Source organism: Chlamydotis macqueenii, chromosome 4, assembly GCF_036417535.1.
Source record: "Chlamydotis macqueenii isolate bChlMac1 chromosome 4, bChlMac1.mat, whole genome shotgun sequence".
In the NCBI taxonomy this organism is placed as follows: Eukaryota; Metazoa; Chordata; class Aves; order Otidiformes; family Otididae; genus Chlamydotis; species Chlamydotis macqueenii.
In genome coordinates, this window is record NC_141559.1 from 36519624 (window position 1) to 36543753 (window position 24130).

Genomic DNA, 24130 nt, shown 5'->3' on the forward strand with positions numbered 1-24130 from the left:
AGACCAGCTCCCAGAACAGATCGATCTTTCAGGAAAGAACAGCTCTCTACATTCATAAGAGGTTTGAGTTATCGGAGCTGTAATTCATGACACGAGCATTTGAATTCTTGGTGAAAGCAGGAGGCTTTAAGGATGCTTTCCATCTCAGGGTTTTGGCTTCTTAGCAGGTGCTCTGCTGATGTGCCCTGTGTGCTTAACACATATTGATTAAGGTTGTGATAAGAGAGAGCCTGTGGGTGAAATACCACATGTGCCCCCCTCCCATCAGCTGTTTCAGTCCAACCAGAAAACTGAACTGCCAGGTAATAGGAAAAAGTCTGAGGGCCTGAAAGAAGCAGTGACAGCCTTCTGTCAGGTTTAGGTAGACTTCCTTGTAAAATCACTCACCATCAGTATTCAGGTCTCCGTAAGGAAGGAGGCTGAGATTTACAAACAGCCCATCCTCAGCCTCCTTGGATAGGTTATCCTCCCTCTTAAATCTGAACCCTCTGACTAATATCCTCCATGCTAATATCCTCAATTTTCACCCATACCTATGAAAGCTTTTAAAATCTTTCATTGTTGGGTTGTTTTTTTTTTTTTTTTTCAGGTCCATTTTCCTAAATATTAGATCCTTTTCTAGGTATGTTACCACTGAAGTGGAACATATTGATTAGTTCTAGAAAATGAAAAATGCTAAGCATGCAGCTTTTTCTACTAATAAAAGGAAAAAGCAGCAGGACTGTAGTACTCAGATCTCACTCATACATCAAGAGCAGAGGGTCTCCTAATGTGTGCGTTTTATTTTAGTGGTGTTACTCAGAGAAAGCACTGCACCTAGGAAAGAAAAGGATTGAGGCAGATTTTATGTGCAAAATTCACCCCAGGAGAACAGAGCATGTTTCTCAACCAGGAATTTGCCACAGGGCCAGTTCTGGAGGGTGATCTGCCTGCAAGACAGAAAGAAAAGGGATCACTTCCTACTCTCCTTGCCTGTGGCAGAGAATGAATTGCAGTGGCTATGTGGTCTTCAGGTCTGTGCTGCCTTAAATCTATGTCGACCAGAGTCCACTGTTTTCTTTGACTATTTTCCCTCCTGTTTGATACGCCCGGCCTTCCAGCTGGCCAGCAATGCTGAAAGAAAAAAGCATCAGTGGCATAGATACTTGTACTGGCTGTGCTCTGTTCCTGTGCTGGGAGGATGTTCCCTTGGTCTCCATAGGCAAGCCCTAAGCTTTCTGCTTACTGGAATCCCTGGGTGACAGAACAGGCTCTCTGCATTGGTGCTTTGATTTGATAGTGTGTAAAAGGCACATTCTTGCAAATTACCTTCTCTTAGGGTACACACAGGACTGGTATAAAATTAACTGCAGCCTCCAGATGGCCCACCTAGATTCCTCTCTCTAGCTCACCTCTCTCAGGCCCAGAGAGCAAATTGTGTCCCAGTATGTGTTCAAGTAGGCAGGAAATATTATAGATGCCACTGATCCTTCATCCATGAAGGAGCTTTTAAATGTTTCAGTTTCCATCCTTTTTGCCTGTATAGCTGTGTCAAAGGTCTAAGAAAGCAGCAATTTAAGCTTGTAGCATAAAATGTCCCTAATTTAGTGGGTAGCTTGCTGTGTTCCGTCCTGGTTGCTGCTGTCTAAAAAAAATTATCACGGCTGTCGTCGGCCTTTCCCACTTATCATTGCTGGTTCACAGCATGTGAAACTGAGAAGCATAGTACCCGTTAAGATTCAAGTTTGCACTGCAGTTTCCCTCATGAAATCAAATCATACTGGGGCTTGCTTTCTTCCTGCCATCTTTCTCCTCAGACAGCATCTTCAGTTGAGAATTTACCTAATGCTCCCTAAGGTATAGTATAACCCCCTAATGTACCCTAATTGTCAGATGTTAATGTTTGTAAGTAATTTCCTGGCATGGAATTTTGCAGGTCTCTGGCAAAACTCCTGCTAACAGCAATAGGGAGACTGGTTACTTAAAGTCTGAAATGGGACTGTGAGAATTACAATCTTTTCTGTAAGATTTAATTTCTGCTTCTGATTGGGATGCTTAACTTTAGAGTGGTACCTTTGGCCTTCTTTTCAATTAGTTTTTGAATGTGTAAGAGCAAGCTGGTAGGTATTTCATGAGGTTAATATTAACAGCCCTGCAGTGGCTGAACTTTCAGCATATCACAGTTTTCAGACATTGACTTAATGAGACCATCTGTCTCCTTCTCTCCATTTTCTCCATAATTTTCTCCTGATATTCACTCTCCTCTATCACTTTGAAATCTATACTTAACACTCATATACACTTTGGGACCCAGAGCTACATCAAAACATTTCCTTGGTTCACAGTGGCTATGGAAGATGTTGTGCTGTCACACTCCAATACACACATAGAAAAATGTAAGCCAGGGCTACTGTCGCTCTGACTGCAAAACAGAGGATACCGGAGTGGGAAGAGATAATCATGTGGGTAGAAAGAGAAGGGCCAGCATTCTTATATATGTGTGCAGGTACATAAACGAGGGTATTCTCAGTAGAGAGTAGGCATTCCCACCTGCCCCAAAGCTCTGCACAGCCTCAAACCTCTCAACCTTTCACTCTGGCTTTTAGTGTTTCCTAGACTGAAGCCCCTCATCCTTAGACCTGGTCTCCAGCTCATGCCAATGTAGAGCATCTAGCTCCTCCCTGTGGTCCATGTCCCCCTGCCTCAACCACATACTTCACAGCCTCTTCATCTTTTTGCCACAACTCCTCTCCTCCCATCCTAGAGCTGCCTTTTCTTCCAGTCCTCTCAGATGCCATCCTCCTGAATCTCTGTGCTCCATACCATTTAAGATGCTTGTTCTCCTTGCCTCACAGTCCTTAAAAGCTTCCCCAGAGCCCTTCACTCTGACATATTCTCCTCCTGCTCACAGTCTTCCTCACTAGAGCCCGGTGTTTGCAGTCTGAGAAACAGGGGGCTGTTTCTTTTCCCCCAGAGTCCCAGGTTCTTGAGTGCAAAGGTCTCAACATCCCTTCTTTTTCCTCTTTCTCATTGTACTTGAAGGCCGGAAAGTAGGACAGGTCCAGGGTAAAGCAGGCACATACTAGCCCTTTGTATGCTGTAAGAATGGATAGCTCCAGGCAAAGTCAGAGAAAGACTAAGCCAAGAAATATATAAGCATGGTATGTTTTTTAGAAAATGTAGCCCTTTCTATTTCTCCTGGCAAACAAAGTGTCCAGTATTCAACACACATCTTGTGAACCAACTTCAGGCCCAGAGCTGCTTTTGAACTATTTGCTGTGATTCTGCATGTGCTCATTTCTTTGTGTTACTGGTCACATGGTAACATTTCTGATATGAACGATGTTTTCAAACAAAAAGAGGGATTTGGACACATTACTTTTGGTTCAGAACTTTTCATGAATGCAGCCATATAAAAATATATTACATCAGTGTTTCCTGGATATTCGGTTTGGGAAGAAAGCTTCCTTATGTCAATGGAAGTTTGTGAAAAACAGTGGTAATGAGACATTACGATTTTAATTTCTGAGAGTAGCAAACTATGATTCAGAGCAGTACAGAGCCGAAGCATGAGCCTGGCACAAACTGAGTGTGTAACAGTGTTTAAGAGTCACGGGTGCCACAGAGGAGCAACGTAGAGCTTGAAGTAAGATTATAGTCAGGAGGAGTGTGGGGCTTACCTGCCGTTTCACAGTATATTTTCATAAGTAGCTTGAGCGTTTGGCTTGCAGTCTTCCTTCTTCCCCTGCTTCAGTCCGTAATGCCACACATCTGTGTCGGCTGCAGCACTTAGCAGACCCCTGTGAGCTAATTCACCTCACTTATTTTACAGAAAATTGATGTGTTTTGTCATGGGTCAATTTTCTGTCAGGCAATGAACTGTATCTGCTCACTGGGAATCCAAAAAGCGCCTCAGTGCAAGGTAAGAGTGTACTTATGAGTGTACTTTCCCCCTCAGTACAGCCAGAGGGGGAAAGGGAACCTTTGAAAACTGTCTAATATTTGTCTTTTGAAATTACATCCTTCCAATATTTGACCTTCTCTGATGAAAACCACTGGGACATAAGCATTGTGTGCTGTCAGCTGGCTTGTTACTTAAAGAACGCAGAGTATCCAGCCATCAACTGCTGTACTGTGGGCTTCGGGGTGGGGAAAAGGGACCACCTTTCCAGCTCACTTAGAAGGGAAAAGACTGTATGTCATGTGACCCAGGCAAGCCTAGATCCCTGCAGTCACAGATGTTAGTGAGAGCTGATGGGAAAAAGTGGCTTAGTGCCACTTTTTTTTTTTTTTTCCTGGGGACAGCTAGGGGCTACTGCAGGCTGTAGTGAAAACAGCAGTAGCCGTGGGGCTTCTCCAACAATGATATTAAGTTTATAATATATTCTGTTTTGGTCTGAGCTGCATATTCTTCTTTCTGTGGAAAAGTGGTGATACATTATAAAGCAAAATACCAAAAGCGCCAAAACAGCCCAATCCTCATCTGACAGTAGGCGCAGGCTGCAAAGGATTATCACACTCTATTGTCTCTTTGGAGGATCAGCTGACAATTATGTGCCTTTCTGGAGGGGGACAGGCTTTTGCCAAACTCAAGTCACTAGGCATCATGCTAAAGTACTAAATAAAATATGTGGTAGGAAACACCAGACCAACTAATTACAAGCTTAGCATTTGAACCCAGACCCAAGGTATTCCATGTGCTGGCTTTAAAATGCTGATGGTAAAATGATTTATAATATCACACCTAATTTGTCTTTAAAAAACGGGTTATTGTTGATGCCAAAGTCTACATTATTTTATTTCATCAACAGTAAGTGAACTGAAGCTTTGCCTTGAACTCCTCCAAGAGTAGATTTGTCTCAGTTTATCAGACTTGTAGTTTTTCAGTCTGTACAAAGCCTGCCAGCTTGTTTGCATCAGAAGATTCACTTAGGACTCAAACTATGACTGGCTAGAAATCTGCATAAACATATTTAAAACCCTGCACTCAGACATCTACTGCTAAAATGAAAGGTGAACACGTAGCTGTAGTGCATCCCTGGTTTGTTAATGTGCCATCCTCAACTTCTATCATTCAGGCAATTTCACAGATTCAAATTAAATCGCAAAGTGCATCCTCCACCAAACCCAGAGCTTTCACCTGTCACTTTCTCAGTATTTAAACTGCAGAAAAACAGGATGGAAAACAGGTTGCTTTCATCTATACCTTTGCAATTCAGCAATCCCAATACAACCACGCTAGACTAGATGGGAGCAGAATCCAGCCAAGAGCGATACATATTCTGCCATCTACTGTGCATGACAACCTGTCCGTCACTGACTGAGGAGGGGCACTTTTCCTTGCTTTAATGAACATGCAATGAGGTTTAGAAAAACTTTTCAAGAATTTACATACAAAGCTGCATATAATCATTATAATCAATATCTAAGCTGCATCCTATTCCACTCTTGTCCTGCTGACATCACTAATGTAGTCAATCTTGGTGAAAAATGAGAGTTGTTTTCTAATTACATGGAAAGTAATAGGGTGGTTTTGTAGCTGGCCTTTGAAAACATCCTAAATGGAAGCTGCCATTTTTCTGAGATGGCAAATTGCTCCTAGCAGGTTGTTTTTATTATCTCATCTGTTCTTTGTTGCAGTCTTTCCTGTATGAACCTTTCTACAGTAAATTTTCTCTCACCGTCAAACTGATTAATATTTTCCATCTCCATTTCTCCAGAAAACTAACATCCCTGTGCTAGATAGGAACACGGTGCTTGAGTGCCTCAAGGTTCATGGAGACAGAGTGTGAGAAAGTGGGCATCAAATGATGCCTTAGTAATATCCAGGCAGCAGTGAGGGGACACACAGCTAGCCTGCCTGGAGACAGGAGCTATCTATGGGCAGGAGGGTGCTGGTACCCCACATGGATGATGTGAAAGAGAAAATGAAGAATAGAAAAGAAGGGAGAAAAAGATGGTGAATAAGAATGATCCCCAGAGCCTGGAAAATGAAAGGTCATTTAAAATCTGTCTTCTATTTTTGAATCTTGAATTTTCTTGCCGTTTTCTTACAGAGTTGTTATTTGTGAAAGCAGAGCTGGACATAAATGGACTGGTTTGTTTGGTTTTTTTTTTTTTCAGAGAATAGATACAGTGAAGAGTACCTGAGAAATCAGTGTGAATTAATACATTTGCTCCTCCGGGGAAAAAAAAACATTCAGTCAGCACGAACATCACAAACTGAAAGTGATTATTTTCACCTACTGTCCACTTTAACACCATGATTCACCAAAAAGAGTTCTTATTCCAAAGGCAACGGTCATTCAACTTGTTCTATACTGTGACAGTACAGTGGAGCAGAGAGCCTACATGTCCAGAAAACCGCGCAAGGGCTAGTCTGCTGTACCCCGTGAAATAATTTCTGACCCCAAACCTGGAAGTTCTTTCTACCAGGATCAAGTCCTTTGATTTCATAGAAAATATTGGTCCTAATAAAACCAAGATGTAGTCATTTCACTCCAATTGTTTAGTAAGTGGGAGAATAACTCAGCTGCTAACAAACTTGGTTTACTGCTGTTTCAAAAAATAATATTATTTGCCTGAGCTGATGTCTGTGCATTTCAAGTGTTTCGCTGCTTACTACCCTGATGGGAGAACAGAATAGGAGAGAGGAAAAATGCTAGAATGCAGGCCAAAGATGCACAACTGTGATAGCAGGTGAGCAGCAGGGCACATTAAACCTGTTCTCACGTACCCCTTGTTTGTGTGAGGTGCTCTGATGTCTAATAATAAGACTGAGCTCATGTGTAGCCTTTTACATTGGTTCACTGGATTGTATTTCACTCATCTGGAGGGCTGCCTGTTTTCACAAAAGCTGTAGGAATAGAATACCTTTGAGATCTCTAGCATTCTACCTGATGTGACTGAAATTATTCAGTGGGTTATACAACTATTGGAAGGAATTGTGACAACACAGGCAAAAATACACGCAAAGAAAATTTGTTCATAATTTTCTCCTTTCTTCTAATGATTAGAGAGTCTTGGGTTTTTTGTTTGGTGATTGGTTTTGGGTGGTTTTTTTTTTTAATAATTCAACTGCTTTTGACATTAACAGTCCAGTCATGTCAATCCTGGATCCAGGGATGCAGGTACAGGATGAGTAGACGATCAGCATGATCCTAATTGTGCAAAGATGAAAAACTGAGCAAGTGACCAGGCTCAGGACTTTTAGGCAGTGTTTACAATGATGTTTTTATTTTGTTAATGACTCACTGTACTCATTCACCCATGCTTTAGTGAAAACTGCCTTGTTTAGAGATTCTCACTGTTCAAATAGAGTAACATTATTCCCAGTAGAAAAGCTTGCCGAAGTCCTCTGGCAAAACTAAAGACTAAATAAAACTTGGTATTTTAAAATAAAAGAACATGCAGATAGCAACTTCTTTAGTTTTAAGCAATGGCAATTTTTTTTTAATCTACCATAAAATTGTTTTCCCAATTTTTTATTGGGAAAACAATGTTCTTCAGTACTGAGTCAAAAGCCTTGAGGTATCCAAAAATACACGTGACCCCCTCAAGCCTCTGGTATCTGAATTTAATCAGGGCAGTAGACCTTTACATAGCTGAAAATAAGGGCTGAAAGTGCCTTAGGATCTTCAAATAATGGACTTTCACAGGGTGCTTTTCAAAATTTTCCTTGTGATACTTTTGGTAAAATGTTCATTCTCGTAATTAATGGATTGGATCACCCCAGAGGTTCTCTATCAAGCAACTGACTCTGCGAGTTGCCTTATTAGAGGAAAAAAAAAAAACCAAACAAAACACTAAACCAAAACAAAAGGTCCCAACACAACAGACTTACTTCTCACCTGGAAGCATTTAAAGTGTATCAGCACTCACTTCCCTGTTTGTACAAACCAGGCTGTTCTGAATGACTTGCTAAACTGTTGAACTATTGCAAGCAATGCCCTGGATTTCCCCCCTCCCCTTCCAGGGCGGCTGTGTGCCGGGACGGGAGGCTGCAAGGTGGGTGTGTTTCCGCGGGGAGGGGGGACCCGGCTGCCACCTTCCCGAGTGGTGTGTGGTGCTGGGGGCTGCCGGGGGAGGGGGCAGTCCTCCGCAGGCGGGAGACTGTCCCGGCGTGGGGCTGGCTGTTTATTTTGAAAGCCTGTGTGCCTCAGGTTACTTGTAAAGCTGGTGCTTGGGGAGTTCTGCTAAAAGTGTACTGTATATATTCCTTGGTTTGCCTGTAATTTGCAGCTTATGAAAACCAGACGGATGGCTCTGTGCTCTGCAAGTTAGTATAGGGATGGGAGCTGCTGACATAAGAGCAGCTTTTACAGAAAACACTGAGTTAAGAAGATTCAGGCTCAAGCTAGATCGCTGCTTCCCTCCCCCCGCTTTTGTCTATTTTTACTGCATCATTGGTATGTGTCCAAGGAAGGTCGGCCATATCATTGGGAAATACGAGGGGATAAACTTTTGATTGTTGGATCTCTTCAGGCTGAGACTCCAGAGTAAATGAACTGGGAGACAGAGAATTAAAAGGAGAAATTTCTTTAGGTGAACTTTTTTCGTTGTCCGCCCTGCCAACAGCAGTGTAAAATAAGGAAGAAACTGCAGCAGTCCTTTCCCACTGCCTTTCTGAATAATGTAAGTTACCCTTTCACGCTCGTCTCTGGCTGTCCGTGTGCTTTTTCTGCCTTTGGATATTTTGTGAGAGCAGTGGTTTTGCAGGGAGTGAGCTCTTGCCAGGAGCTCTGGTGTGTGAACGAGGGAATCGCTTTGTTTTTCTTTCTCTTCTTTAAGTCAGGGCAGCAGCGGAGAAACCGAGCAGTTTGACACCACCGTTCTTTGACAGTCATGCTTGCTCGACTTCAGATGGCTGTCGAAACCTTTAAACCTTTTCAGCATTTGTGCAGAAATTCGTTTGTAGTTGGCAAAAGACAATAGCAAATGTTTCGATTGAACTACGTGTGTCAGGCTTCCCGTAAGAGCAGGCATTTCAAAGAGGAGCGTGTGATGCTGTAAACAGGACAGGATGTGACAAGGGAAAACTGCTCTTTAAAAGAAATAATTGAAACGGAGTCAAGGAGTTTGCCTAGGAAAGACATAGCGATTTTTGTTCAAAGCGAAATAATGACTCTGTAAATCTGAGAGGACAATGCCAAGCTCTAATTAGGAGAGTCTTACTTTCCACAGGTGTTCAGTTTTTTGAAGTTGGCAGTTGGCATTAATGTTGGGCTTTTGTGGAGTAACGTGAGCCATTACCTGATGCGTAGCTCTCCGTAGATTACCTATGTTGGCTGATTTCCCCCCTTTTATTTTGTTTTACTATTTTCAAAATGCAGTCTAGGCAGAGTGATAAGTTTAAGTAAGAGCAGGGGATTACAATAATAATGTACCAGGTGATATACCAAGAATAAGACAAAAAACACCATGACCTTGAGGATTCCTTAGGCCAAAACAATTACATAAATGTTCATTTATATTAGGACAAATAAGAAAATAGCGTGAAAGTACAATAGATAAATAAATATTTCTTAGATAAAGATGTGGCATAAGAAAAGCTACTGTCTGTTCCAGCCTTGGAATTTTTGTCCTTCAGGGCAATGGATTTATTACCTGCATAACAGTTCTGTGGCCAACTATTGTCATTTAATCATCAGAAGTTTTTTTTTTTTCTTAAAATTCCACATTGCTGCTTGTGTGAGAACTGAAATTAAATTGACTAGCAACACTAATTAGAGCTTCCAGACAATGTGAATATTTGGAATAAACTTGGGAATATAAACTGTAGGGCTTGAAAAACATATTAAAAGCTTTGGTTTGTTAAAATCTATATAAATTTGTTTATTTGAAAGCTAGTCCCATAATTTTCTGGAAGATGGACTCATGATACCTAAAGCCTGGAGTAATTCCAGAGAGAAGGTATCAGGAAGTTACTGTGTCTGGTCTTCGGACTGCAACAAAGCCAGCAGAAAGAGAAGGTTAGTCCCTGTTTCCACAGGGGTTTTTGAGAGGAATAATTCTGTTGGCTGCTGACAGAATTAACTAAGGCTTCTGTGCTTTGGCCCTCATCCGGAACTGCTTACCATAAACCAAAATTTTCCTCAAACTTCTCAACAAAGCATTTGACAAACTTGAATTGTGAAGAAGCTCCCTGGTCTAATCTGTGACCTGCAGTGCCCACAGTTTTGCTATAAAGAACAGCTTGGGGTTTTCTTCATTTAGGGCTGATTTCAGTCCTTGAGATTCATCCTTGTTCATGAGAAATGGCTTTGGCACACCTTTAATACACCATGGCCTTTTCTCAGGGAGAAGGCTAAACAGAGCCTCTTTGTTGCTTCAAGGAGCACCACTAACATATGCTACTTAAGGGCCAGAAGGAAGCATGAAGTAGGTTTTATGACAGAACCAATTCTAGATTTGATTATAGGGTTTCTGGGAAGAGGGGAAAAAATAAAATCATAGAAACATTTATTACAGCCAACTGGGAAAAAATCTTTTGGTTTCTTTGTGTAATTCGTAAAGGGAGACAGCAAATATATCATGCTAGATACAAAACAAAAACCAGAAGTATATAGAGTTCCAGAGCTGTCCAACATAAGAAGGACATGGACCTGTTAGAGTGAGTCCAGAGGAGGCCACGAAGGTGATCAGAGGGCCGGAGCACCTCTCCTAGGAGGACAGGCTGAGAGAGTTGGGGCTGTTCAGCCTGGAGGAGGCTCCGGGGGGACCTTATAGTGGCCTTCCAGTACCTAAAGGGGACCTACAGGAAAGATAGGAAAAAACTCCTTAGCAGGGCATGTTGTGACAGGGCAAGGGGTAATGGTTTTAAAATAGCAGGAGGTAGATTCAGACTTGATATAAGGAATTTTTTTTTTTTTACAATGAGGGTGGTGAAACACTGGCACAGGTTGCCCAGAAAGGTGGTGGATGCCCCATCCCTGAAAACGTTCAAGGCCAGGTTGGATGAGGCTCTGAGCAACCTGATCTGGTTGGAGATGTCCCTGCTTCTTGCAGGGGGGTTGGACTATATGACCTTTAAAGGTCCCTTCCAACCCAAGCTATTCTATGATGCTATATATGTTTAATGCCTTTTTTGGGGGTCCTAAACATTCATCTTTTTCATGGAAGTTATTTTCTGTGTACTAACTATGGAACATAGGAGTTCAGTGAAATCTTGGGTTTGAGGTTAGGTTTGAGACAAGCACTGGTCGTGGCCTGACAACACACACGAGTGCTGTCTGAATTCAAAGTCCAGCAGCATACACAGTGTTTGGAAAATTGGACCTTACCTGGACAAAGATGACAGTGCTGCTGTGGGATTTCCCCAGCCTGTGATAGTATTCTTTCTCTGACAATCCTAATTTTAGCTTGAAGGTCAGGTTGTTTACTGGAAAATCCCAGATAATTGGTGCTTGAGGCCATCATGAAAACATGCTGGGCCTGTCTTTGTCTGATAATGGTATTTCATTAATTCATAACAAAACTAGGATTTGGACAGCTTACATAAACATAGGGATGCTCCTGATTCCTTTGAGGAAAACTGAGGAATTAAATGAACTGAAAAGGTTTTGGGTGTTTTAATGCAGAGAACAAAGTGTTGTGCATTACTGTAGTGGAGCTGCAATTTAGTCATCTGCATAAAGTATTAAACGTACACAGTTTTGCAGAAACATGTAATATTGTGTCTAGACACATGAACTATTTATATGAAAATAAAGCCACAGTGTATGGAAGGTTAGGATAAATTCTTGAGCCACATGTAAAAGAACTGGATTTGATCAGTTGTCAAGCATATTGTCTCATCAGTTTAAATGTGCCTGAGGATACAAGTGTAGCTAGTTTATTTGTTTATACACAGCAGCAAACATATATATTACTCCAAATAATAAATTCAGCTTATAAAGAGTGATCCTTAATACAGTTGCATTATAGAAGGGAATAGCTCTTCGGATTTAAATAGCTGTTTTAAGGACAATGCAGTATTCTGTATTACAGAGAGCCATTCATTCCAAAGAATCTACATATGGGCCTACAACTCCAACACAGTGTTTTTCCACCTTTTCTTTTTTTTTTTTTTTGAGCCCTAAAAATTTTCTTGTGGAATTTTGGCTGTCCGCATTTTGCAAGGTAACATGTATGAACTTGCTTTTTTTTAGTCAACTTTCAGGGACTGAAAGAAGTCCAGTGACTGTCAGATTGAAATCCACTATTGCAGATCCTACAGTTGGCTGACACCTTCAACCAAAATTAGATGTGCTATTTCCGGAGACTGCAGGTTGTGGTTATGTTATTACTGATGTTTGTGAGTTAAAAAAAAATAGGAGGAGCGAGAGCTAATCATGTGAAACGTGTGACATGGGCTGTTAAAAAAAAAAAAAAAGACTCTGAAACAAAATCCAAATTTATTGAAAGCAATAAATGTTGGAAAGGAAATAATCATTGTCTGGAGGTTTCTAAAATACTGCAGGGAAAAGAACAGGGCTTAGCATTCACATAAATAGCCTTTGCCTCCATACCTCCAGTTTTGAAAGGTTACTTTTTAAGACACACTTGCTGCTTCTGTTAGAGTTGGGCCTGCTCTTGTATTTGTTAAGTGACATGGACAGTCCCTTGCTGTGCTGTAAGGTTTATGTTGAGGTGTGCCTCTAATGGAAAGAGCTGCTTGGTTGCAAACACTTAGCAAATGCGATTTTGAAGAATTCCTGTTTTGTGATAAATTATGCAAGATTTCTTTATCTCTCTCTTTATTTTTGATCAACTGGAATAAAGTCCGTCTCGCACTGAACAAAACTCAGGCTGACCTTTGGAGAGATGAAAACGGCAATTCATGGCAAACTTTCTGAATTGTTTTATTTTTATAAAGACCAGGTTTTATTTATGTGGTTTATATAACTAAATATTCTTTGTATAAATTGTAACATTAAAGACATTTGTCTTTGCTTTCTACCATAGGCTCTCTAGACATTTTCTGTCACAGAGTCTGTAGACGTATCTTGGCATTGCATGTCATTTCTTCTAATAATTGGGGTGGTTGGCTATATTTGGATTTGGCGCTGCTTATTTCAAAAGGTGAATTTAGCAGGAAGTCAGTAATTTAGTTTGATCACAGGAATAGCAGTTTGGAATAGCATGAAGTTAAATAAATGATGTCACATGTCACTCTAATGTACTGTGTGGGGACAGCCAAGGATCTAGTCAGCTGAGAAGTCTGTTGGCAGCTAGGCAGCCTTCCCACTTGCCAGCTGGGCTTTAGAGCAATAACTCAAAAGCAAATCCCATTCAAAAGGAAGAATTGAAATAGCAATTGGAATATAGTTCTTGAGGTGCTGAACAGATAGTGTGGCAGGTAGATGTTGGCTGGCTCCATCCATCTCGCTGCTAGTTAGTTGCAGTAGGGTTAAAAAAAAGGCACAGCTAAATTAAGGAGGAGACTAATCATAGATATGTGAAAAATGTTAGCAGCATGTATTCTGGCACTTCCTACATTACATGGTGATCCCATTAACACAAGCATCAAAATATATCCTGTACTGGACTGCTACAATAGTTTACAAACAAGCTGCTGCCTGAATGGCTATGATGCTTGACTGTTAGGTATTAAATCTAGGCTGTAATAACTTCTAAGAATACGTCCTGCTACTAGGAGAAGGCGAATGACTTAAAAATGTAATCATGTATACCCTGAATGTTCCCCTGGAAGGCCTCTGGACAACTCTGCTTTTCATGGTCAGCATTTTTGCTCATGTGTAAAAGTATTATTCATTCTCTCTCACTTTAAGACCTTCTGAATATTTTCAGTCTTGGATGCATTTTAAGAGCAATTAATTAGGTAGATGGTGATCTTCAGTCTTTATGCCAGGGTGGATGCCCTCTGTGAAAGAGATGTAAAGACTGGAGTGGATGCAATTACTTTTGATCAAGTTTTAAATGCATGAGATGAATGTTCAGCCATCTCCCTGCCCTTAATCCAGTATGGATTTATTTGTCTTAGTGTTATTAGTCTGTCTAAACATGTGTATGATCAGTTTATTTCTGGGTGACTTTCTGTTCTTTTGTCCTGTAAAGCTATTTGTTCTGTGCTGCCATGAGCTTCTGTTCCTGATTATTTTTTTCTTTCAATTCTGGAAACGTAGAGTGACAATTCCCTCTTTTTCTGTTGTTTTTTTTTTTTTTTTTTTATGATGTTGAATGCTGGGTTTGAGGATGTCCCTTCATTGAACTTGTAATTTGAAAAATTGTCATGTGCGGAGTGATGGCTCAAAGAAAAAGTGCAAGTCTCTGTAAAGATTTATACTGTGCCTGCCTCTTTGTATGTCAAAGTTTAGTAGAACTTGGTTATTTGTGAGCTTGAAGGTGTATGGGATCTACCAGTGTGTTTTGTGAAGCACTCAGGAGTTGAATGAGCAAGGAAGGAGCAGTGGCTGGATTATTCTGAGCTACTTAACTCTGACTAGTATGAAAATACAAATGTGCAAATATGGGGAGAAATGCTAGTTTAATATTGTATTTAGTATGAAAGAGTTCTTTGCTCAGAGTGGTGACTAGTCTGTTGTTGTGTGTCTTGTTTGTATGACTTAGAAATGGGTGTATGTGCTGAAGGTACTGTGTGGTGCTGAGTGGCGTTCTTCATGCAACAGTAGTGTATTAAGGCAGCTGTCTGATGGATTAATTTCACCTGACATCCCTAAATGGCAGGGCTCTGCAAAGTGATAAAAACACCCCTGTGGAGCAATTATTGGCCATTAGCTATGCCAAAAGGGAGTGGCTACTCTGACAGCTCCTATGATGTTTACATTGAGTATTTTGAAGGTTTGCTTAGGTGAAAATCAAAAGTAAATTTAGCCTAGCCCTATAATTTGGATGGTGGCTGACACTGGATGCCTACAGAAGGGCATGAGAATAGATCAGACATATTATGGCACTCTCCGGAATCCTCTTTCATCTTCAATGACTTGTGCTTCCAGTTCTGCTTGTAGAGATAGTGTCTTTGTATTTTAAAATCTTTAATCAATTTATCCACTGTGAATTTGCCCTTCTCTTCTGGAATGCCTTTAAAATATTAACAACTGTAGTGTCCTGGGGCAATGGGTTTCACAGCTCACAGGATGAAGGAGTATCCAGCACATTACTAGTATCCTTAAAAGAGGTTTCTCATCTGTGGCCAATACAAAGGAAGAGTAAAAAGCAATAGATATAAATTGTGAATAAAATTTCACTCAGCGTACATCCTCCACCTACTAAAAACCTAGTAATTTCTGTTTCATCAGGCTTCCAAAAGCATTTATTTGAGATACATCCTAACAGCCTCTCACTGTGATATCGGAGTTAGAGAAGAAGTTCACTCCCTGAGATAGCACAGAGTCTGTATGTCCTATTCATAACTGGTTTTCCACTAGGATTTCTCAATTACTTTTAACAGCAGTGTTTAGAGCTGGTTACTTTGCATACACCTCTAACGGGTTTTGTCATTTACTATGTATAACCTGTATCAGGAAAAGCATGGCACATCTTGGCACAGTCACTGCAAGGACTACTTCTGAAGTGTCAGGCAGTTCTTATATCTGCTCAGAGAGTTTGCAAAAGGAAGAGGATGCTAAGATCTGCTCCTGTTCTCTGGCTGTAAAAGATTTGGGCAATATAAGCTACTACCTTGCACCTCTTTCTTTACAAAAATAGCCCTTCTCCAAATTAATGACTTGCTGTGAAAACTTATTTTATAGTTGTAGAAAGGTACTTGGTGTCACAGATACGGTTAAATGGCAATAGTTGAATTGTGTGAGGTGTTAAGAAATGGGTGACGTATGTTTGCACAGGATCTGTCTTTTGTGTAGCTGGTGCTATCACAGTGGGATTTTGGTACTTCGAAGAGATTTCCAGGTGCTATCACAATCCAAATGATAATGTGGCTGATTTAAGACAATATTATTCTTAGCTGTCCTAATACCAGTGTGGCTTTCCAAGTTTTTTTTTTAATTAAAAAAAAACAGAAACAAAAAGCTGCATTCACTTTTCACGTACTTAAAAATGTACCGGTTTACTGGTAAAGTAAAATGCATGTGTTTTCATATAGACATGAATGTACTGTGTATCCCAGTTCAGCTTGGGAGAGTCTTAAAATTGTGTCACATGTGTGGTTCTACTTTCCTAGCGGTTGCTTCATAAATTGTGATGTCAGTTAAAAAGACTGATATTCGTGCAGGAGGGTCTTCTGAGAATGTAATTTTTGCAGAAGTCTGGCCTACATCAGTGCTGGGCATTTGCTTACAAGCAGCCTGGCACTGCCTCTGTGGGAACCTTGGGCATCTAGCTTGAACCCACCCTGCGTCATGAGAACCTGGAAGAGATGTCTAAGAAATCTTAGGAGAGTTATTTTTGGAGATGAAGGATAACCATGGACATCTTTTACTAGTGCTGCTCCTTGTGGCTTGTGTCAGGTATAAAATCTTGTACCTCAAGGAAAATGCCTGAGGAAAACCTGGGCTGAGCCAGACTAGGACTATCTGGAGATCCAGCCCGCTCAGGGGTATGTATGGTCAGATAACCACATCTTACTGTGGCTGTAGTGAAACTCCGCTGTGGAAACACATACTGGGAACTGATGCATTTCTGCAGATAAGGCACAAGAGACAGGGAGCACTTGTCTGTGCTGTAGAAAGGTTTCAGCCTTTTCCCATAACAACAGTTCTTTAAATAGGAGCGCTGGCATGCAATCAGCAAACTGAGCGTCCTTGCTGAAGGACTGGAAAGACGTGTTTACTGGGTGAAGTTCAGCCATTGGGTGTTTCCAAGTTTTGAAGTGCTGGAGCTGACTGCCACGAAGTGAAGTGGAGTGACCCTGTGAGCGCTGAGGAGGAAGACGCAGTGTCGCAGCCGGCACCCTCAGGCTTTCTGTGTTGGGAGCTCCCCACAGGAGCTGTAGGTGGCTTTTCGTTACTGTTGTTTGGGTGGTTCAGCTCTTGTGCCTTATAACCATTGTAAAAACCCACAGAGCTCCTCTTGCCAAGGTTGTTCTGACATTGTTTCTCAGTATTGCTGGTGCTGCCAGACTACCTGCTGTATGCAGCTACGTGTTTACCTACTTGCTGTGAAAGTTCAGTGTTGCATTTCTGCCAAGATACAGAGCCTGCCTGGGTAAACCTCTGCCTGCCACTTAGCGCTGGAGCAAGGTTTTCTCTAAACCCAAGGACGATATAAATATTTAGACATATCGCTGTGTTTTTGAAAGACATTTCAGTTCAGAAGAAGACTTAGCAGACGTAGAAGGTAACATCGCTGCTGGGCTCTGGGCAAGAAAATGAGGTGGGTACTATACAAAAGCTAAGGTAAATATGGAGGTGCAGCAACCAATATTTCGTCTTTTAAACAATGTAAGTGCTGCAGAGGGTGGGAGCCTGAACTCAGCCTGCTTACAGGCTGGACAGGGGCTCTTCCTTACCCCTTCTTCTTAGTCCCCCTCCCAAGATGTGTTTTTGGTAGAAGCCTTACCTGCTCAGGCACCCTATCTGCTATGTGCTGCGTACTACGACAGCGTGAATTCCTTCGCTTTTTGCCTCCATTGTTTGCTTTTTTAACACTTAGATTCCATCTGCTGTTTCTTGCTCTGAAGCACCTATGTTTTTTTTTTTCTCCCAGTTTATTTTCCATATGCTGTGTCTGCTGGGAAGTGGGATCTTGAACGTTGCAAGAAAAAAATTCAGAAGGACTGGCAGTCTCTTAAGTTAATTTTGTGAAGAAGGACATGGCATGTGGTGATTGTGGGTGCTGCCTTCTCCCTTGCTGATTTGAACTTTGTGCTAGTTCCACAAAATCCTACAGAAGTAAATGGAAACAGAAGCAGAGGAACTTTACTTTGCAGTGGTCAACAGGGAATATATCACTAAGCTCTAGCACCTGATGTGTTTCACCCCTCCTAAAGGGAGAGTTGCAGAACTGTAAGATGGAGGGGAGATACAGCGTGGGGCAGATCCAGAGGAGTGTCTCAGGAGGGAGTGGAGGGGATGGTGTGTGAGCAGTTCAGCTTTCACCACACAGCTTGGTGCCAACAGCGGAGAGTATTTGCGACTTGCTTTTACATTTCTTGCCATGGTTCAGCAACTCTGAAGAAAATGCCTAGAGCATTTTTCAATGTTCCTTATATCTAACAGTGTGTAGAAAAGGCCAGGGACCTCTTTCCAAACGGATTCCTGCTCAACATCCTGCTTTTCAGTCTGTATTGCCTGTTATCCTGTGCCTGGAGGGGTGAACGGTGATTAGTATGGAGTCTCCATAGAGCACTTTTATTTCAAGTAGCATTTCAGAGCAGATGTTTATGGAAGCAGCAGTGATTTGATGTGCAGTTTTAATTATTTGTCAGTTCAGCTTGGTTTTATTTGAGCCTGTGTACCTGTAAAGGCTGAACAGACATCTGTCAGTGTTAACAGAATAAGTAGGCCTACAGAGTAAAAAATGTGCAATTGTAAGGGGGATGTTAACGACACCAAGCAGTTAATCAGGGTAGGGTTTTTTCAGCATAGATGCTCTGAGTCACTGCTTTGGATGGCAACTGTACACTTTAAAATCCTTTTACTTAGGCCTGCACACCATCTAGACCCTGAAATAAATTACTTGGACCTACCTCACTGCGGATATTTTTTTCTTTAATAGCTCACCTGGGAATATGACATTTTATTAAACATGGAAAGGGCTCTAAATGATAGCTCTGAGGCTGTCATTTAACCTGATACGTGACAGTTTAATCCTATCATTTCCCTCAGCATGCCCTTTTCCCCTCATTTCCTACCCTTTCTCTCTGAAATTTTTGTGAGAACATTCTGTTGGGGATTTCTGGACTTCCACTGCAAGCACTCAAATTGTCCTTGCATGTGCAGTAAATCCAGCGTCCTCCAAATGTGCTGGAACTTACTGTGCAAGGCCCTGACCCAAAATGAGGTCCTGAAAACCTCAGACAGCCTGCCCTGAAGTAGGGATCATATCTCAGTTGAGTGGTGACTATATGATCACACGAGCTCTAACCTGCCAGTCTTGTCCCTCAGTGTGTGCAGGGCATCCACCAGAACATCCCCTCTCTGTCCAAGGACAGGACAGTTTCAAGATGGGGTCTGTGTGGTTGGAAGTAGGACTGTTGCACCACAAAAGGGTGGTGGAGAAGGTGTACTGCAGAGGGAGGCAGAAGTTGTGGGGAGCAGGAGACAAAAAAGGGGGTATTAGATGCCAGACATAACCCTTACCTCCTCTACAAATCGGAGTATAAAGCATTAGTACGTTGATGTCTTAAGAGGCCCACACATGTATTTCAGGTGTTCTCTTACAATCTTTGACTACAGACTGAGGAAAGGAAGGAGGAAAAAGCAACAAAGCATTAAACATGTAAAACTGTTAAGCAAGGCTTCAGTTTATAACGGTGGCTTCTATTCCTGTTAGTCCTGTGCTTTCAGCAGTTGAAAGCTTTTAAAAGAAACCTAATTAATGACATCAACATCTGACAGTGGTCCTGAAGGTGAGCCCATTGCTGTGCAGAAGATATGCCAGAAAACAGAGCTTGCTTCTGGTGACCGTAATGCCTGGTCCTGCCACCTCAATGGCAAATAACCAGAAGGGGAAAGTGAAAGAATAACACAGAGAGGAGAAAAGCAGTTTGTGTTTGGTGCTGCCTGACTTGCAACATCAGTGCTGGAGACAAGCAGGGAGTGCAGTCACATCAGCCAAGCTTGGGCTGGCTGAGCAGGGAGGCCAGGCTGTGCCAGCCTGGCTGCAGTTGTGCTACAAAAGCTGCAGCCTTGGCAAGCTAAACTAGGCATAAGCAGAAGGTAGAAGGAAACAGAATAAGGTGGCCGAGGCATAGGAGAATGGGTGCTGGGAGGGGCTGGGAAGGTCTCCAGCAGCCCAGCATTACATCCCAGGCAAACTTTTCAAGTTCTTTGCCTCCCAGGCTATGACAAGCCATGTGTTGGGTCACAAGCTTTGGGAAAAAGCATCTGCTCCACTGGATCACAAGATGGGGGAGTGATTATGGCTCTAGGCTGTGGCTGGTGGGGAGGAACCAGGACCTAGCAGAGCTCCTTTCGGGGCAGACGTGCCCTCTAGCTACAAGCCCACAGTGGGAGGAAGCTGTGGCTCTTCCCAGCCCATGTGAGCTGCAGGCTGGGTTATTGGAGAATGTGGGGTCAGGGCTGGAAGTTGTACTTGCACTGGAGAAGTTGGGCCTGCATGGGTGCACAGCTGCAGTGGGGAAAGGTAAAGGTGCCTCCACCACCGCTATCTCATAAGGATGACTAAGGCCCTTTGATTCCCAGTGTGGACATGGTCGCACAATGACAGAGCCTGGTTGTTTCACTCCACTTGCTTTCCTGGCACCAGGGTAAAATTAAGGATGTGGAGCTGGGTAATGGCTGTACAGCCCATCCTCTTCCGTATTTGTGTTTCCAAATAGTCCTCAGTCCTAGCATGTCAGCTTTGGGTAATCGATTTCTGGTCCCTCCCACCTCTTATTTTCCAGTCAGTCTTAATTGCCAGGACTCTATTAGTTGGCCGTTTAGTTTGGGCTAACCCATTAACTTATTTTTCTTCTGCTGACCTTAAAATATCTGTTGTACAGCAGGCTGAGTTAGACTAGTCTCCCTTCAGTCAATTTATAGTATAGGCTTCAGGGCAGACCATTGATCTTAACCTGGAGTGTCTGGATGACTAACTTAACGTTAGGGAAGGATATACCAATATCTGCCTATGGTCTGTAAATTGCCTGTGGGGTTTTTTGGTAACTTAGTATTTATGGGCTCCCTAAGAATATGAATTCAGGTTTTGTTTGGAACAGGGAAGAGACCAAAACCATGGCGACTACAGGGGATGATAACAGGTGCTAAACCACTCTTCCATGGCACTATGAAGACGGCATGTGCTATGTATTTTCTTCTCCAGAACTTACTTTACTGATAAGTCAGCATCAATGATGAGTGCAGCAAATTTCTGAGGGAAAGTAGCCTGTTCTTTTTTTAAAACAAACAAACAAACAGACAAATGCAAACCAAACAAGACCACAAAACCAAGCACATAGCAACAACCCCCACTCCCGTCTTCCATCTGAAAGGACACACACATACAATAAACGTATTTGAAACTGGCTAGTAGTGACTGCTAAGGGGGTAAAGTGCAAGGCTGTTCACTGAGCTGCGAATCCATTTCCTCTTCACTAGGGAGAATAAACCCACACATCAACATTTGACATGTAAGAACAAAAATCTCAAGGGAAATGCTAGAACTTTTGTCTCATTTTCCTTCCCACAATACTACATTTTTGTTTTGTTGAAGAAGTAGGATTATTTACAGAATATCAGGTCAGTGTCAGCAGGCAGCTTCTCAGAGTTAATTATGAGACCTGCACTTGGAAGCAGTATCTCCTTTGGAGGTGTAGATCCCTGTGAGAGTGGCTGCAGCTGTGACTCCTGCCGTCTCCCTTGGCTGAAAAGTACTTTATGGGATTGGTTCTGATTCAAGGGGTGTTTAGTCCTTACTATTGACCATAAATTGAAACAGTAATTTGAGCAATACTTGTCATTCTGTTTTAGTGTACGTAAATTTGATGCTTGACATGAGCATGGAAAAGCAGGCAGTTAAGTGATGTCTGCATGCTTCTGTCTGATAGTCTTCCACCTCAGTTCTGGGGGTGGCACTCCTGAATTTTCTCTCTCAGTTTTTGAGTGCCTTTTTGTTCTAGTGGCAGAAATAAAAGGCCTTGAATCTCCCTGTTGTGGGAGTGAAATATGCTGCTTGCTCTTTGCAATGGGGATTCTTGAGACAGTTTAAAAGGAAAACAAAAAAAACCCAACCAAACATAAAAAAACACTCCTCCAAAAATATGATTGAAATCTCTGGCCTTTTTTTTTAAACTGTGAATCCTGCTGTGCAGATGCCTTCTTCATCTGACCTGCTGAATATTGGAGCTAAACCAAAACATACCTTGTTCTCTCTTTTTGACAGAATTCAGCATGTGTTGAGGGAATCAGAGCAGTATTTTGGCACAAGCACCCAAAATCCTAACGCACTTGCACACATGCTGCCTGATGTTTCATTTCAGGTTATAAACTGGATTACAACATGCTTTCGTCCGGTGGGCATTACCCAGGGAAACCAGGCTGGATCTTCCTGGTGCATAAAACAAATCTGGCTAAATTATTGCCAGGTGGAAAGTATGCATGATGTACGCAGAATCCACATTTTTTAACAGGAATTTAGATTACATTTCAGTCATGCTAAATGATTATTAATACTATGTACCTCATCAGTCCAAGAATGGAATAAATATTACATTCTGGAAACTGTGCATAAGGAGCTTAGGACAACATGTTAAACTTCTAAAATAACTGTATCTGTCCTGATTAAGTCAGAGTAGCACAGACAGTATTTAAACCCCACATTTTTTCTTCTTGGTGCAAATGGACCTTTGTGTTCTTTTATTTGTGGGAAGCTTTGTTAGCCTCAGTTAGCTGAAATACTTGCATGTGATTTGCTTTTTCAAAAGAAAAGATTCACTGTATTTAGAGATGCAAATACTACCTTGTCTGCAAAAACCACCAGCTGTTATACTGGAAGACAAAGCTAATTCTATGTTGCTTTACTTCAGTATTGTCTGTGTATTCACCAGCATCTTTTTAACAGCCTTCTTTGCATAGCTGAAAAATACCAGAGACCAAATTTCTTTGTTTCCTTCGGTAATAGCCTAGTAAAATCTGAATTGATTTGTAATTTTAAATTGTTTTAACCAAGTAAATAGATTAACTAAGAGAATACAGCTTTGCATCAGGGTTTGTACAGAAGTTGAACAGACTGTTAGCTTTGATTCTTGCGTTCATTAACTGTGTGTTTACTAATTGCTGCCTTAAATATTTAACGTGAGTCTGAGTCAGGTCAAATATGCAGCTCTGTAGTAGAAGAAACTGGTGCTGGTTTGTGTGTCAGTGGCACAGCTTTCTGAAGGGGTTCTTTGCTTCTGCTTTAAACATCTGGAGAGACAAAGAGCATTTGTGGGGTCTTTTGTTGGTGCTGAAAGATGGAGCAGGGGAGAATTATGTCGAAAAAAGACTGAATCCTGGAAAAATCAGAGCGGGATCATTAAGTGTTAAGCTTTATCTCCTTTATAAATGAAAGTGCTTTCGTTTTATCTGTGGCAACTGTCCTGGTAATGGATGTTACATAATATTTACTCTCCCCTTCGGAGTTAAATCCTTTTTTTTCCAATTTGTGAGTAATATTTGCATACGTCTTCCTTAGCTGCATTGACATGCCAGATGCACAGTGGTAGCTGTCTCCGCCTGCTAATCCTGTAATAACATTCTGGTGACCAAATTCAATGGCCCTGCGCGGAGCCTCGAAACAGCTGATTGCTGAGTAGGGAGGAAAAAAAATAACCCAGCGAATCTGGTTGCAGCTCTCTGCTGCATCCCTATCCCACAATCCCTTGCACCGTTTGCTGCAGTCTTTCTACACAGGCTGAGTGAGAAAAAGATGTGCTAAATAAAGATTGATTGGTTTGAATCCTGAAGGGGTCTCCCACTTGTAAATGACCCGGGGGAAAAAAAAAAATTCACGACGACTTCACTGGGCCTCCTCTTGTTCTTCCATTTTTCTTTCCACCTGTCCTCTTCGTGGAATGGAGCATCATTCCTTACAGCACACAATCTGTTGTGCATCTAATAATGACTGTGCTGTGATAGGGATTCTTGAACAGTTTTACGCGTGACGCTTGAAATATTAACAGATGATGGTTTGTTCGTTTGGATTACTGCGGAACTGCTCCGTCCCTGCAAGGATTTTATCCTCAGCACCGCACTGATTAAGCTCTTTTTCTACAAAGATGGGTAGGTCTAAAATGCTCAAGTTTGCTCAGTGTTATTCCTGGTGGCTGCTGCTGGGTTACTCCTTCTGTTTTGGCCTCTGATCGTTCCTTGTGCTTCTGCATGCTGTAAGAATGAAGAGGGGTGCTGTGTTTTAAACAAGGCACCACGCTGATTACAAGAGTGGGAGAAGAAGGAATGCAAATTTAGCTTATCAAGCCTTTTACACAAGTGGACTGTGTGGCGGTTATGATTATTAATTTGCTCAGTGTGTTGTGTATCGGCTAATTTTGGGGCTGCTGCTAGAAATGGCTTGTATCTGTTCTTTATTC

The 24130-nt window shown here is 41.8% G+C and overlaps 1 protein-coding gene across 7 annotated transcripts in view; it reads left to right on the top strand.

Annotated features, from left to right (window-relative positions):
- TRIM2 (tripartite motif containing 2) overlaps positions 1–24130 on the top strand; it is a 90561-nt gene that overhangs the window by 21436 nt on the left and 44995 nt on the right. The window contains exon 2 of one of the 7 annotated variants that reach the window (XM_086746112.1): positions 3812–3901. The exons of 3 other annotated variants lie outside the window; for them this stretch is intronic. The gene's annotated coding sequence lies outside the window, so the exon portion shown is untranslated. Of the gene's footprint in view, positions 1–3811; positions 3902–8488; positions 8614–23740; positions 23823–24130 lie in introns of those variants that run through there. 3 more of the 7 variants (XM_086746107.1, XM_086746113.1, XM_086746108.1) reach the window with 3 other exon arrangements.